Below are 16,641 nucleotides of genomic sequence, written 5' to 3' on the forward strand. Positions count from 1 at the left end.
GTTGCACCAGGAGGCCATGCCTGAGGGGCGTCAATTCCTGCTAAGTCAGGTCTGGCAACTACTTGCTGCTTATGAACTGCCTCTCCCTCCCCCTGAGCTCAGTCTGATATCTTAACTTTGCCTTTGATGTTCAGGGCTCCTAGCCTGTCTTTGTATAATGGATTCACTTGTTTTTTTCGGGTCTTTCTCATAAGAAAAAAAAAGAGGGACCACCATAATCTTCTGACTACTCTGCCACCTTGGGCCTCCTCTCTAAATGTTAAGTTGTTTTTTTTTTTAACAAAATCAGAGAGAGAAGGAAAAGCAGGAAAAGGGCCTTACAACATTTAAATATTTTACTTTCATATTTGGGGATGTCTAAACAGAGTAATGGAGCCCTACTCGCACAGTGGTTAAGTGCTGAGGCTGGTAACCAAAAGACCTGTCAGCAGTTTGAATCCACCAGCCACTTCTTGGAAACCCCATGGGGCAGTTCTACTCTGTCCTATAGGGTTGCTATAAGTCAGAATTGACTTGATGGCAACAGTTTTTTTTTTTTTTAAACAGAGTCATAGATAATAGAAAGTCCAGTGAAGAATCTATCCTGTTGAGTCAAGGGATTGAAAAGAACCTTTCTTAGAGGAGTTTAAAAATCAAGATTATAACTTTTTACTTGATAATATTATAAAATACAAACTTATGTATTTCTGAGCCAAAGCCGAATACTGATAAGTAACATTTAGAAAGTCATGTTGGGGATAGTGACTTAAAGCAGAAAGTCCAGCTTCTCAAACAAAGAAAAGAAATAGTTGCGGTTATTAATGTATGTCTTGGGGATAAGCAAAGATTATAAACCTCAAAATGGAAAATAATCTTTATGTCACTACATTCATTCGTATAGCAATTCAATCACTTATTCATTTCAACATATTTTTAATTTTTTAATACCCTGCTTATATTTAAGTATAATGTATTTTCTTACTGAGAAGTGAATTTGCTAAGAACTGTTATCCTTATGGAAATCCTGGTGGAGTAGTGGCTAAGAGTTTGGCTACTAACTAAAAAGTAAGCAGTTCGAATCCACCAGGCGCTCCTTGGAGACCCCATGGGGCCATTCTACTCTGTCCTATGGTGTTGCTATAAGTCAGAATTGACTTAACAGCAATGGGTTTGGTTTTTTCTTTGTTTTTTTTTCTTAATCATTCTTATCCTATTAAAATAAGTATAGCATATTTTTATTTATTTTTTCATGGATTTTCCACAACAGATTTTGGATGTAAATGCATGATGTCTTACATTTTATCTTTGTGTAATGGAATGGTGTTTCTTGTTTAAAAAAAGGTAAAATTGCCCATTCATTTAAGCAAGTGCATGATCTCCTGAAAAATTCATAGTTAGATCAATCACAGATATTATGAAAAAATAAATAAGAAGTTCACTGTTCTTTACTTACCTTCCACACTCTTGTCTCTTACTTTAGGGAAAACCAATGAATATTCAATGGAGAATTATAGTGAAACATCAACCGATTTCATTTTATTAGGACTGTTCCCACCATCAAGAATTGGCCTTTTCCTCTTCATTCTCATCATTCTCATTGTCCTAATGGCTTTAATTGGTAACATATCCATGATTATCCTCATCCTACTGGACACCCATCTCCACACACCCATGTATTTCCTGCTTAGTCAGCTCTCTCTCTCATGGACCTGAATTACATCTCCACTATTGTCCCCAAGATGGCTTACAATTTCTTGCTTGGAAACAAGTCAATCTCCTTCATTGGATGTGGAGTTCAGAGTTTCTTCTTTTTGACTTTGGCAGGTGCAGAAGCACTTCTCTTGGTATCTATGGCCTATGACCATTACGTGGCCATTTGCTTTCCTCTTCACTATCCTATTCGTATGACCAAAACTGTGTGTGCGCTAATGACTACAGGATCTTGGATAATGAGCTCTATCAATGCGTGCGCCCACACCGCATATGCACTCCATATGCCGTATTGCCAGTCCAAGACCATAGATCATTTTTTCTGTGATTTCACAGCCATATTGGCTCTGACACACATGGACACCTGGGTCTATGACTACATAGTGTTTGTGTGCAGCACCTTATTCCTTGTGTTTCCTTTCATTGGCATTACCTATTCCTGTGGACGGGTTCTCCTTGCCACCTACTGCATGCCCTCAACAGAAGGGAAGAAGAAGGCCTATTCAACCTGCAGTAGTACCCACCTCACTGTGGTGACTTTGTACTATGCACCCTTTGTTTACAATTATCTACACCCAGGATCCTTCCAATCTCCAACAGTAGACAAGGTTCTGGCTGTTTTCTACACCATCCTCACCCCCATGTTCAACCCTGTCATCTACAGCCTGAGGAGCAAGGAGGTAATGAGGGCCCTGAGAAGAGTTACTCAGAGAATGTTCTCTGTGAGAATGTAGACAAGATTTCTGCATCAATCTTCAAGTTGCAAGTGTCTGTCTATTCTGCAGTGAATAGTCATGAAGAAAAACATTATTAAAAGCATGAGGACAAGGTCTAAGGTTATATTAGAAGATTTTAAAAATTAGAAGTTTGACAAAATAATTTTACATTACTAAGCCATGTTTGTTTTTTCCTGAGGTGATTTTTTTTCCATCAATATAAAAGGCATATACAGTCAACTCAATTTGAGAAATAAGAAGCTTTTATTAATATGTAGAAAAGGAAATTAAAACTTTCTAAAATGATATCATTCATATAATAGTTCTACTATACTTAATTTATCTCTCAATATGACAACAGAACAATAAATTATTTAAAAGTAATATTTTCTCCATTAATTCACTCTTAATAGGTGTGTACTGTCCCAGTTTTTTCCCCCACTTTCAAGGGAAATGACAGATACAGGGATTAGAAAGTCTTATACAACTATAGAGGAAATATGACAAGTTTATGTTTTCCAGAAGAGGGGCCCTGAGTTTATCTGGATGAATCCTAGGAAAGCGATTTATAAACAAGGTCAGTAATCAAGGCTGGAGAGATGCTAACTGAGAGAAGAAGGAGAGCATACTTTATAAGAGGATTAATGGAAGTTACAGTCTAATGAGTACAGGTTATGCTATCTCAGCCATTCCCAAATGAGTCCCCAGCACAGACTCAAATTTTGCATCCCAGGTAGCCACGTTACCCTTATATAAGACAATTGACGTTATACATTTTCTTATTCTTCAGTCAATAGACTCATAATTCTATTGATATGTTTTTGGGGGGTAGGAGTGGGGAGTCAGCTTCTCTGCACCAGTATTTTAAATTGATATACAAGCTCAGCCTGTGCCTGAATGGGTCCCACCATTATTTCCAGGAAAAAAAAAAAGTATTAGCTTAGGTGTATATTCTAGGTGAAGAGGCATTGCAGTCCAGGAGAGAATACTGCTGATACTGAAATCTGTCCACTTTTTTTTTTCTTTTGAATTGTAATTAGATGAAGGTTTACAAAATTGATTATAATTGATTACCACAATGCGGCAATGGGAAGCATAATGGCAATCTGCCTCTGTAAAGATTACAGCCTTGGAAACCCTATAGCACAGTTCTACTCTGTCCTAAAGGGTGGTATGAGAGGCAATCGACTCAGCAGCATATAACAATAAAAACAGCAGTGTGAATCGAAGGTAAAACGTAGTGAAATAGAATATACACTAAAAGGTTGGTATTACCTGTGAAACTTGTTCCTAAATTTATGATGAATACTCAGGAATTCCCTCAAAAACACACATTAATGAAAATATGGTCACTTCCAAAATAATAATGTTTCTGTGTGACAAAATAGATAATAAATGTCCACATCACCTAAAATGGAACCACAAATGTAAGAATATTTGTAGCTGTTCAAATAAATTTATAAAACAAACTAAAGAGAGGCTTGAAGGAGGAACTGAATTTGTTAATGAGGGGAAGATGCATCTTGGTAGTGCCTGTGATGGAACCTTTTGGATACGGGTAAAGAGCGAAGCCAAGTTTAGAATTCTTTCATATGGAGCTAGTAACATGAATTATATTTTCTGTAAGTACAGGTATTTTCATGCTAGTAAGTGATGAGATCACATAGGTGTCAATTCCATTATATTAATTCTTTTGGCAGTGTGGATTAATGTCTAAACTAAAATCATTCTGGATTTACACTGACAGGTTTAGGAATTGAGTGACATAATTTATGTAAGAGTTGGTCAAGTTCAGAATTAGAAGATTCAAAGTAGAGTTGGAGGTAGGGTAGTCTCTGCATTTTTTATAACACTGTTCACCAAAAATCCTACAGCATAAAATACAGACAACAAAAATTGTTTTGGATCCTATTTGTAAATACGTTATCTGTATTAGATAGGAGATGAGAGTCACTGGAAATGAGAGTACTAATTCATACTAGAGTAAACTTTTGATGGGCCCAAGTGAAATAAGACTAATAAAGCTAGCTCTTAAGAGCCCAAACTCTCCACGACAATTGTGAATGCAGCATTTCCTATTTCCTACATTTCTTTCTTTCTATTTGCCCATGAGTGAAGAGTGGTTAGTGCTGTGTCTTACTTGCTGTTCTGCCTTATATGACCCATTCTTTATAATTAAATATCTGGAAATTACTTGTCTAGATTTTATATGAAAATATAAAATGGAAATTATAATAAAGATAAAATAAGAATGTCTAAAATTACTTACCTATTGGAAAATAGGAAATCCTGGTGGCATAGTGGTTAAGTGCTATGGCTGCTACCAAAAGGTTGGCAGTTTGAATCCACCAGGCACTCCTTGGAAACTCTATGGGGCAGTTCTACTCTGTCCTATAGGGTCACTATGAGTCGGAATTGACTCGACAGCAATGGGTTTGGTTTTTTGGTATTGGAAAATAAAATATTTTCTACATCTCACGGACAACATCTGGAAATAATTCAGGGATCATGAGATTAGTAGGTGTGCTATGGTTATTCAGGTTTGTTTTTAAATACAAATTATGCCTAATTGTAATGCCTTATGATTTTAACTGCATTTTATTTATTTATATTTTACCTCCTTTATAAATTATTAACTTCCACTGAGGTAATAATTCCACCTTCATTAACAATTTGACAGAGCTTTTGTGAGAAACAGAGTAGTGAATGTAAACAATTTGAAAACTATAACACTATACAAATGTTGATGGTGATGACGATGGTGATGATGAAGAGAATAAAGGTTGCCGTTACTGTTCAATGATTTCTTATACTCAGGCTCACACTAGTAATCACTATGTATTATCTTATATACAGTTTGCAATAATCTACATTTTGTTCTTTTTTTTTTTTTAATATCTGCTCCATATATAAACTACTGGCTTAAAAAGTTAAATTCACTACCCCATATTTCCATAACTATTAAGTAGCAGAACGAGAATTGGATTCAGTTTTGACTCAAACTGTGTGTAATTTTGCAGTGAAGCAGATAAACCCCCCCTTGTTTCAAACTAATATTTGAAGGCTACACACGCGTAATCCATTCCTATCTATCAGAAGTATCCGTTTACTTACTTCATCTATGATTAATGCCTATGATTGACCATTGTGGAATTTCATGAAGGTATGTGGTTTAGAAATACACAAATACTGGGTATTTATGATCTTTTATACTTTAACAAATTTATGATTCTTAAACTCTATTCCCTTCTAAATAAATATGTATAATTTATTTAAACATTACATAAGATTATTACTTCCTAAGATACCTAACTAATATAAATGGTTATATGCTCTGTCCTATAGGGTCGCTATGAGTAGGAATCGATTTGAAGGCAATGGGTTTTTTTTTTTTTATATATATATATATGTGTATATATACTCTCTGTCTCTTTAGTTCAATTTTTGGGCTGGGTAAGATACCTAACTCATATAAACTGTTAAATACTCTGTGTCTCTTTAGTGCAATTAGTTCTGGAAACCTTTATACAATGAGGAATCATATGTAGAATTACATACAGGGATACTATGTATTGTCTAGATGTCAGAAGACACTCCTCTGGGCCATCTGATTCTGACTCTATAAAAGCCAATTTACAACAGTTCTAGATATGAGATAGTAATTAAAAATATTTCTTATACAGATATGCAGAATTAGGCATGATTTGTCACTTGCAGGTGAGTAAGGAAGGCCACTAGCTAGAGACAGTTAATACAGGTTTACACCAGATGTGGTCCATGTTTAAGTCTTGTTTCTCCTTCCCTAAGAAACCATCATCATGTTTTCTGCTTGTTCTTTCCTCTTATATATAATGCCATTACTGTTGATGCTCAAATCACAAGGTTTTAAAGGAATTTTAAATAGCAAGACAGGTGGAAACATTTTGTAAATGGGTTATATTTATATCACTTTTTGTTACTTTAGTGGATAAAAACATAGAAAAAGAACAAAAAATAACTTATGTGGGTTTATTTTTACATGAGGAAGAACCATTTCCACTGTGTGGTACAGAGCTGGGTATTGATATTTGACACCACTTTGTCTATTAAGTAGGGTCCTCATCTACCCATATCAGTGGCCTAAGGACTGGTGGCTCCATTCAGGTCACCCAGCCACCCATGACAGGGGTCCAAGGATAACTGATACCTCCCAGCCCTTACAACCAAAACCTTTGGGTGCCCATAGTCTGCCTGCAGAGCCCATCCACCTGTATGCTGTAGGGAACGGGGACATGCTTTCCTCAGAGACACTAGGGGAATGGCTCTCAGCTCCCTGCCTTGTTCAGAGCATGAACCCTGCTGGAATCAGATAGTGGTACATACTCCAAACACCCCTGGACCTCTAAGACTGTACGACAGAGACTGCATCACCCACTTGATGATCAGCTACCTGGACACTTGATCTGAATCCACACAAGAAAAGTGAATGGACTCATGAGCTCATATACCTGATAACAGCTCTAGCCATCTGGTGACAGGACGCCAGAGCTCCAAGCTAAAACTCACTCAAGCAACCCATTTGGGCAAATCAGAACAAAACAAAGCAAGAAACCAGCATACAGTAACCAAAGAAAATAATGTAATAACTTATAGATGGCTCAGAGACAGCAGTCAATATCAAACCACATAAGGAAACAGACCACGATCACTTCAAAAGCTCTCAACACAGAGAATCAAAGGATCTTCTGGATGAAGGTACTCTCCTGGAATTACTGGATGCAGAATACAAAAGATTAAAATACAGAACACTTCAAGACATCAGAAAGGAGATCAGGCAATATGCAGAACAAGCCAAGGGACACACAGATAAAACAGTTAAAGAAATTAAAAAGATTATTCAAGAACATATGGAAAAATTTAATAAGATGCAAGAATCCGTACAGAGACAGCAATCAAAAATTCAGAAGATTAACAATAAAATTACAGAATTAGACAACTCAATAGAAAGTCAGAGGAGCAGAATCTAGCAGGTGGAAGGCAGAATTAGTGACTTGAAGATGAAGCATTTGACACCAATATATATGAAGAAAAATCAGATAAAAGAATTTTAAAAAAATGAAGAAAACTTAAGAATCATGTGGGTTTATATCAAGAGAAATAACTTACAAGTGATTGGAGTACCAGAGCAGGGAGGGATAACAGAAATTACAGAGAGAATTGTCAAAGATTTGTTGGCAAAAAGCTTCCTTTTTGGCAAAAAGCAACCATCATGAAAGATGAGAAGATATCTATCAAGATGCTCATCGAGCTTCACATAAGGTAGATATTAAAAGAAAGTCACCAAGACATATTATAATCATACTTGCCAATATGAAAGATAAAGAGAGAATTTTAAGAGCGGCTAGGGATAAACGAAAAGTCACATACAAAGGAGAGTCAATAAGAATAAGCTCGACTACTCAGCGGGCACCATGCAGGCAAGAAGGCAATGGAATAACTTATATAAAGTATTGAAGGAAAAAAAATGCCCGCCAAGAATCATATATCCAGCAAAACTGTCTCTCAAATGTGAAGGTGAAATTAGGAGATTTCCAGATAAACAGAAGTTTAGGGAATTTGTAAAAACCAAACCAAAATTACAGGAAATACTGAAAGGAGTTCTGTGGCTAAACAAACAATATCAGGTATCAACCCAAGACCAAAATACTAGACAGAAAAATCAGACGTTAACACAGACAGGGAAACCAGAAAAATATCAAGATAGAAAAATGCTCAAAACAGGGAAACGGTGACATTATTACATAAATAAGACAACATTAAAATAATAAAGAAGGACAAATAAATGTAATCAAAGATCTTCCTTGTGGAAAGGAAGACAAGCCGATATAAATAAGTAAAAATTAGGTTTAAACTTAGAAATATAGAGTAACCTCAAAGGAGACTAACTATCCTACTCATCAAAATAAAATACAAGAAAAAATAGAGACTCAGTAGAAACAAAATCAACAACAATGAATAAGAGGAAAAGACAATATAAAAAAATAAACTAAGTAAAAAAATAAACTACTCAGCACAAATGATTAACTGTGAAAAGGAAACTTTCAGCAACACAAATAAAGACATCGAAATGACAGCACTAAACTCATGCCTATCCATAATTATGCTGAATGTAAATGGACTAAATGCACCAATAAAGAGGCAGAGAGTGGCAGAATGGATTAAAAAACACCATCCATCTATATGCTTCCTGCTAGAGACACACCTTAGACTTAGAGACACAAACTAAAACTCAAAGGATGGAAAAAAATACATCAAGCAAACAACAATCAAAAAAAAGCAGAAGTGGCAATATTAATTTCTGACAAAATAGACTTTAAGGTTAAATCCACCACAAAGGATAAGAAAGGACACTATATAATAATTAAAGGGACAATATACCACGAGGATATAACCATATTAAATATTTATGCACCCAATGATAGGGCTGCAAACAAACTCCTAACAGCATTGAAAAGTAAGATAGACAGCTCTACAAGTGTAGTAGGAGACTTCAACACACCACTTTAGGTGAAGGAACGGACATCCAGAAAGAAGCTCAGTAAAGACACGGAAGATCTAAATGCCACAATCAACCAACTTGCCTTATAAACATAAGGCAATCCACCCAACAGAACAACCCACCCAATAGCAGCCAAGTATACTTTCTTTTCTAGTGCACATGGAACATTCTCCAGAAGAGACCTCATATTAGTTCATAAAGCAAGCCTTAGCAGAATCCAAAACAACAAAATATTACAAAGCATCTTCTCTGATCATAAGGCCATAAAAGTAGAAATCATTAACAAAAAGAAGCAGGGCAAAGAAATCAAACACTTGGAAACTAAACAATACCCTGCTCAAAAATGACTGGGTTATAGAAGACATTAAGAATGGAATAAAGAAATTCATAGAATCCTATGAGATTGAAAACACTTCCTATCAGAACCTTTGGGACACAGTGATAGCAGTTCTCAGAGGTCAGTTTATATCAATCAATGCACACATACAAAAAGAAAAGGCCAAAATCAAAGAATTATCCCTACAACTTGAACAAATGGAAAGAGAGCAACAAAAGAAACCCTCAGACACTAGAAGAAAGGAAATAATGAAAATTAGATCAGAACAAAATGAAATAGAAAACAGAAAAACAATTGAAAGAGTTAACAAGGTCAAAAGCTGCCTCTTTGAAAAAATTAACAAAATTGATAAACCATTGGCCAAACTCACAAAAGAAAAACAGGAAAGGAAGCAAATAACCCAAATAAGAAATGAGATGGGTGATATTACAACAGACCTAACTGAAATTAAAAGAATCATATCAGATTACTATGAAAAACTGTACTCTAACAAATTTGAAAACCTAGAAGAAATGATTTCCTAGAAACACACTACCTACCTCAAGTAATACAAACGGGTAGAACAACTAAAGAGACCCATAACAAAAGAGGAGATTGAAAAGATAATTAAAAAAAAAAAACTCCCAACGAAAAAAAGCTCTGGCCCAGAAGGCTTCACTGCAGAGTTCTACCAGGCTTTCAGAGAAGATTTAACACCACAATCAACACCATGGAAACATCAGTCAAGAAATCAAGCCATGCATTGCATTGGGCAAATCTGCTGCAAAAGAAATTTTTAAAGTGTTAAAAAGCAAAGATGTCACTTTGAAGACTAAGGTGTGCCTGATCCAAGCCATGGTGTTTTCAGTCCCCTCATATGCATGTGAAAGCTGGACAATGAATGAGGAAGACTGAAGAACCAGACCTGGCAGTGTTTCATTCTATTGTACATCGTGCCCCTATGAGTTGGAATCGACTTGAGGAAACTAGCAACAACAATGTAAGGCAATACATGTCATGATGATATGGAATTTATTTTAAACTTGAAAGCCGTAAGAGGATCTTCCTTTACATAATATCTATGCCCTGACTTCCTTAGGAGACAATATGTGTGTTTCTTTGTAAGCAAAATCTCCTAAGAACAGATACTTTTGATTTCGGAGCAATACATTAATTGCAGTTCATTCAGAGGCTCTAAGAAACCATTTTTCTGTGATGGTGTATGTGTGTCTTCTTCTATCATTCATTAGAATTGAGTTGTTTTAGGATAACTCACTGTTGAATACAAATATGTTAGAGCCAGGATATGTGAGGAAATAGAAACACAAGAATTTGTTAAAATGAATAAAATTTAAACACTAAAACAATTTCATTTGGGAATAAAAATTCATTTTATGTATATTGTTGATCTTCTACCATGTACAGAGAATTTCTATTTTAATAACTTTGGTCCCTTCCTCCCTTTGTTTCTTCCTTTGTTCATTCTTTCTTTCTCCCTCCTTCCCTTCCTTCTTTACTTCTTTCCTTTCTCTCTCTCTTTCTGTTCTATGTCATTTAAAAGTGAGCCATCCTTTAGATTCATCAGTTCCAAATATTTGAGAGATAATATAGGGTCAGTGTCAGTTGGAATCAGCTCACTGGCAATGGGTTTGGTTTACAGGGTATGAATTTTAAAAGGTTATATATATATGTGTGTGTGTGTGTGTATGTGTGTGTAAAACTTTGCCGGACATTTAGGGAAATCTACGTAAAATCTCATGTCAATTTTATCATCTGTAAAATGTCAATGGTGATATCAACCTTAAGAGCTTGTGTAAAGTATAAAATACAATTTAATCCTGACACAAATCCTGAAATACTTCAAGTGTCACCCAGTGAAGGTGGTGAATAAAAGTTTTACCTCTGTCTTCCCTCCCATGTATTGTCATGGTCCAGATTCAAGGCTTGTTTCTCCTACTTTTGTTTCTTCTCTGAAACTATCATCAGAATTTTTTTCTCCTTGCTCTTTCTTTTTGTGTATAATGTTGTAAATGCTAATGCCCAAATCACAGAATTTGAGGGGGAGGGGAATTAAAAACAAAAATAAAGACAGGTGAAGATATAAATAGGCTACAAATAAATATTTATTGCTATTTCAATAGATAAAAGCAAAATAAAAGGGACAAAAAATACCTATTCGGATTTATTTTTACATAAGAAAAAGAAAATACTGAAAGCTGCTTCCCTGTCGGGTGCATAGCTCTTGCAATGAGTTCACAGGACAGGATACTAGCGCATAAACAGGGGGACATGGATAAGCAACAATATGTTTCCTTGGCAGTCATAAGACATGGCATCAAATAACCGATCTGATGTGACATTTGTTATTTCTGTATTGTTCTGTTTTCCCCTTTAATTTAGGAAGATACTATTTCATGGACAAAATCACTAAAAAAGTTTATTGTAAATATGATGTACATATATTCACAAAAATGTGGAGAAATTCTATCCCTTCAAAAATATAGGAAAAAACGTTCAGGGAACTAGTAACTAAAAATAATGAAACATGAATTCTTAGAATAGGGAAGGCAAAGATATCCCAAGAAGGCAAAGTAAAAATAAATCTGAATCAAGATATAATGTAGTGAAACTTCAGTACATGAATACAAGATAAAAATCTTAGAAACCACCAGAGAGTAAAGAAAGACATGGCCTACATAAAATAAGACTAATAGTTTATTTCTTTAAAAACATGATGGAGTTTTTTAGATGAAGCAGATCATTAAACAGTTGTAAATTCAAACCTCCATTTAATAGGAGAAACAAGAAAATAATATCTGCTATCAACATTTCTATTCATATTTATATTTCAGATTTTAACTGGCCCCCCCAAAAAAAGAAAGAGAAAAAAAATTATAAAGATTGTGAATTTTTGTTGAAGATTATACAATAGTCTAAACAGAAAACGTAATAGAAATTAAATGCAATTGATGAATTTTAACAGAAAGCTTAGCAGTGTTTTTAGATGAACTTTCAAAACCATTAAACAAAAGCTTTACAAAATTTATTTTAAAAGATACATGTTAGATTAGAACAAAACCACACACACAAATTTTATTTCAGAAGAAAAGTTGTTCAATAGAATGATGAGTTATTAAAATTTTTAGGAGAAATTAAGGAAAATATCTCGGGGTCAAAGGGAAGAGAATGAATCTTTAAACCCAAGAAGTCCAAACAGTGCAGATTAAGAAATTTAAATGCATTTGTATTAAGAACTATTGTCAAAGTCTTTGCAAAGAGAATGACATAACAGGCATAAATTAGAGGAAGAAAGTATCTGTTTACAGAGTACATAAAGAACATTTACAAATAGTCACGAATACAAATATAAAAAAGTGGGTAAATAGCATTAGTAAATGTTTTCAGAGAAAAGGAAACATAAATCACTATTGAACAGGTGAAATAATATTCAAAGTCATCAGAAATGAGGGAGCTTCAAATTATATCTAAAATATAATTCTATTCCAAAGTCAACAGATTGGAAAAACTCAAAAGTTTGTCAATATCAAACACCGTTTAGAATGCAAAATAACTTACCTATTTAATTTTTAGGTGCATAAACTAAATATTAACAATTTCTAATCAAAGAAATCTAGACTGGGATAGTGATACTACTTATTTGTTTGCATATTTGTTTATTCATTTATTTAACTTCTATTTGTTTATTATTGTCTTGAGCTTCAGATTTCTTCAATACCAAACTTCAAATTGACCTGGATTTTAAGGGAAAAAGACATCAGTGACTTCTAAATTTTGCGTACCTGATTTACCTGGTTAGTTTTCTTCATGATGAATTTGCTTTAAATTACTGATCATTAAATTACTGATCATTAAACTTGATTAAAAAAAAAAAGAACTTTATTTTATTTTCTTGTTTGTATGAATTTAAAGAGCTTAAATCTGGATGAAAAAAGACTTCATGGCTCTCTCTTGGTTGCTACTTGGGCCCAAGCACCTGTGTGTGTATACTCAGAGTGCTTCTCAGGAGGTGGAAGAACATGCATTTGCCCTATGTTGGCTAGTGGATGGGAAGGCTGCCCCTGGCTGAAAGGCAGTCAGCTTAAAACAGTAACCATGTGGTTGGGATGGTCTTTGAACCTGAGCAGAGAGAGTGACTATATTTATAACATTTATTTTAAGTAATTCTCTGTGTAGTTTGTCCTATTTTTTGTTTGTTGAGTCTTTAGTAGAATCACATCAAATGAGGATATGGAAAGCTTTTAAAAGAATTTGTGTCCGTATTTGAGCAAAGCAGTGGAGGTGATGCTTCCATCCTTGAATCTATCTTAGTTTATATAAAATAATAATCCAAAAGGCAGTAAAAACAGCAGCATCAATATTAAACATCATAAGGCTAGTATTTGTTGAGCGCTTGCTGCATGCTGGACAATATTCTGAGTTGTTTACATGTATTAACTAATTTAATTTTTAATAAAAAAATTAGTGGTAGATTTTATTACCACTTTCAAGTAATTCTTGGAAGTTAATAGCTAATCTCTTGATCAAGAGAGCAAATAATAACTTCCTGCTTCTGCAATTCAGACAGAGTAAGTCATCCCATCCTACCTCCCACCATCATGTTCCACTTATCCTCAGTGTATGGACCCCTGAAGAGATATTTCTCTTTTTATGCCACAGGAAGAGTTTTAGGTCTTAATGTTCCCATAACTGTCTGAAGTAGCTTACAATTTCAATGTATAATACACTTAAAATATTTTTCTCACACAATATCAAGTGATAATAAAACAATAACACCACCACTAAAAGGCATCAAACCTAAATTCAGAGGTAGCTTTTCACTGAAGCTAAAGAAATGAGCTGCAGGACTTCTCACCTGTGCAGGCCCCTTCCAGGGTCATATCAATTTTATATGTGCAAGTTTGCTTTCTTGTTCTTAAATCAAGTGCCAAAAATGTACAAGTTTCACACTATTCAAAACTTAACAAATGTCACCTTGATTTTCAGGATCTACTTCCACCAGTGACTGAAACTGAGTCAAGTGTTGACCATACATAGTAGTCAGTTCTTCAGTTAAACTCGGAGACTTTGTTTCCAAAACGCCTCTGTTTTGTCCTGTGACTGACTTAATGATTGTTTGTAGGGGCTGAAACATTTGTACTGGATATGTGGACTTGCAGAAATCCAAGTCTCTTACTTGCATGACCAAGCCAAATTTCTTATTTTGGGAATAAAATTATTACAATATTTAATACATATTATCTCCAAAATTCTATAATTCCTCAGTGTTTTATGCATATTTTATATGGAAAAATATCAAACTATTTTCTAGCTGATTACTAATTATGTGGAATCTAAATCTGTATTCATATTTTAAGGCAAAACAGAGTTAAGTGATAGCTGCTTGTTTCTTTTTTTTTGAAACAGTCAGCTAAGATCAGCTATTTTTTTTTTTTTCACTTTAACAAATATATTTTGAGCCTTGACCATTTGTTCACTTATTTTTCCAGGAGTACAGCCACAAGGCCTAATAAAATATCACCTACAATTTGTTCAATGTGCTTTATTATGGACTAGAGACCTTGTGTTCCCAGAAGGCCTCTGAGAAACAAAATATGAATTCCATCATGATTAGGCAGTCAGCCCTTTTCCATCAAAAAGTTGAAGGTCTCATAGAAGGATGAGAAAATGAGTTTGAACATTTCTTTTTTCCACTAAAATTTTTCATGGTAATTAGATTAAGGCGTATTGTCTGAGGAAAAAAAAAATTTTTTTTAAAGCTATCTTATAAACTCATAGAGTGGTAACATTTTCTAAAATGTGTTTCAAATTAGAGATTTCAACAATTTTAAATTTCTTTTGGATTTATATTTCTGCCACCTTGTAGAAGTGCCAAGTTAAATAAATCGATTATTCATAACATATGTTGATCTATCTGTGTGACCCTTTGATATATGTGACCAAAAAATAATATAATTTAACTTAAAATTTTGTGAAAGACAGACTTGTTGTGAGTCTATACTTCCCCAAGTGGGATGACAGGGAAATCTTCTATTTAATTTTGCAGTCCCCTTCCCCAGCTGCTTGTTCAATGTTTTATTTCAAATAAAATTTCCTAGGAGAATGAAAACATATCTGTAAGTGAGAGACTATATATCTCAATTGAAATAATTATTAAAAACTTATTTTATATATAGAAAATAATCTATATGTCTAGGTATCTAATGAAGAAGAATATGATTTTCTATATAGTAGCTTATTCTGCAGCTTTAAAACATGGCCTGCTGGAGGTACAGCAGCCTCGTTCACAATAACAACGACTCAGGTTTCAAATAGCTGTTTCAGGCCACTAATTACTCTGAATGACACCCTAAAATATTATAATACCTTGAAGACTTTACCATAATTCGTGTCAAAAAGGTCAATGTACAACAAATCTCAGGGATACTATTTACAGAAATGTGTTTTAGTTGATAAATTATGTAGAGTGAATTACATTGTTTTTCTTGCATGCTAATCTCCTTAATTAGGTGATTTCTGGGCTGGCTAGATTTTCCAGATTACGTTTGAATGATTTCTGCAAAACTGAATGTCAGTGCGGGTTATGTGATTTGACCATATATTGAATTGAAATTTTCTTGGGGCAGCAATCACAAAGAAGCAAGATGAGGGTAAAGTATCTTGATAAAATGAGATAAGGGCAGGGTTTGATGGTCCAGTGCAACTCCTACTGGGGCAGCTTGGTCCTGGAGGAATCACTTGTATTCTGAATTGGGGTAGAATAAATGTCTGCTTCTTTCTTATTTTTGCCTAACCACTTTGTATTGTGCTTAGGACATAGCCATATTCAACAATATTATTGGAATGGTGAAAAGTTGTAAAATATTTCCTGCAATACAAATATGTGGCGGTAAGAATCTTACTCTGTTGTATTAAAATATTTTGTAAATTGTTTTATTTTAATGGAATATATACACACATATAAGTGTGAATATATGTGTGTATATAATTTGTAACTGTCTAGTTTTCATAACTACTCTTTGAATGCATGCACATTATCTCATCAAATTGATATTTTTTAGTTCACTTCTCCATTTTTACCATGTAGTTATCATTTCAAATTGTTCGTGCGAAGTATGTTTAGTGTATTTCTGTAAATGATGCATTTTATATTTAGAATTATTTATACAAAAGAAATTCCTAATATGAATCTGTTTAAGAGGTATGAAAATGATCAAAGGTCAAGACAAATGATTAGCAATTTTTAAAAAGATCTACCATGTTTAATCAAAACGATGTTAGTGCACATCTGATAACATTGTTCACATTTTCCCCTAATAATTTAATAAAGTTGTTTTGTTTAAATAATTTGAATATTTTTAGAT

The 16,641-nt window shown here is 34.2% G+C and overlaps 1 pseudogene; it reads left to right on the forward strand.

The window, feature by feature from the left end:
• Positions 1 to 1,479: 1,479 nt before the first annotated feature.
• LOC126060017 (olfactory receptor 2L3-like) lies at positions 1,480 to 2,423 on the forward strand (annotated as a pseudogene).
• Positions 2,424 to 16,641: the final 14,218 nt, after the last annotated feature.

Source organism: Elephas maximus, chromosome 16 (assembly GCF_024166365.1).
Source record: "Elephas maximus indicus isolate mEleMax1 chromosome 16, mEleMax1 primary haplotype, whole genome shotgun sequence".
NCBI classification, from domain to species: Eukaryota; Metazoa; Chordata; class Mammalia; order Proboscidea; family Elephantidae; genus Elephas; species Elephas maximus.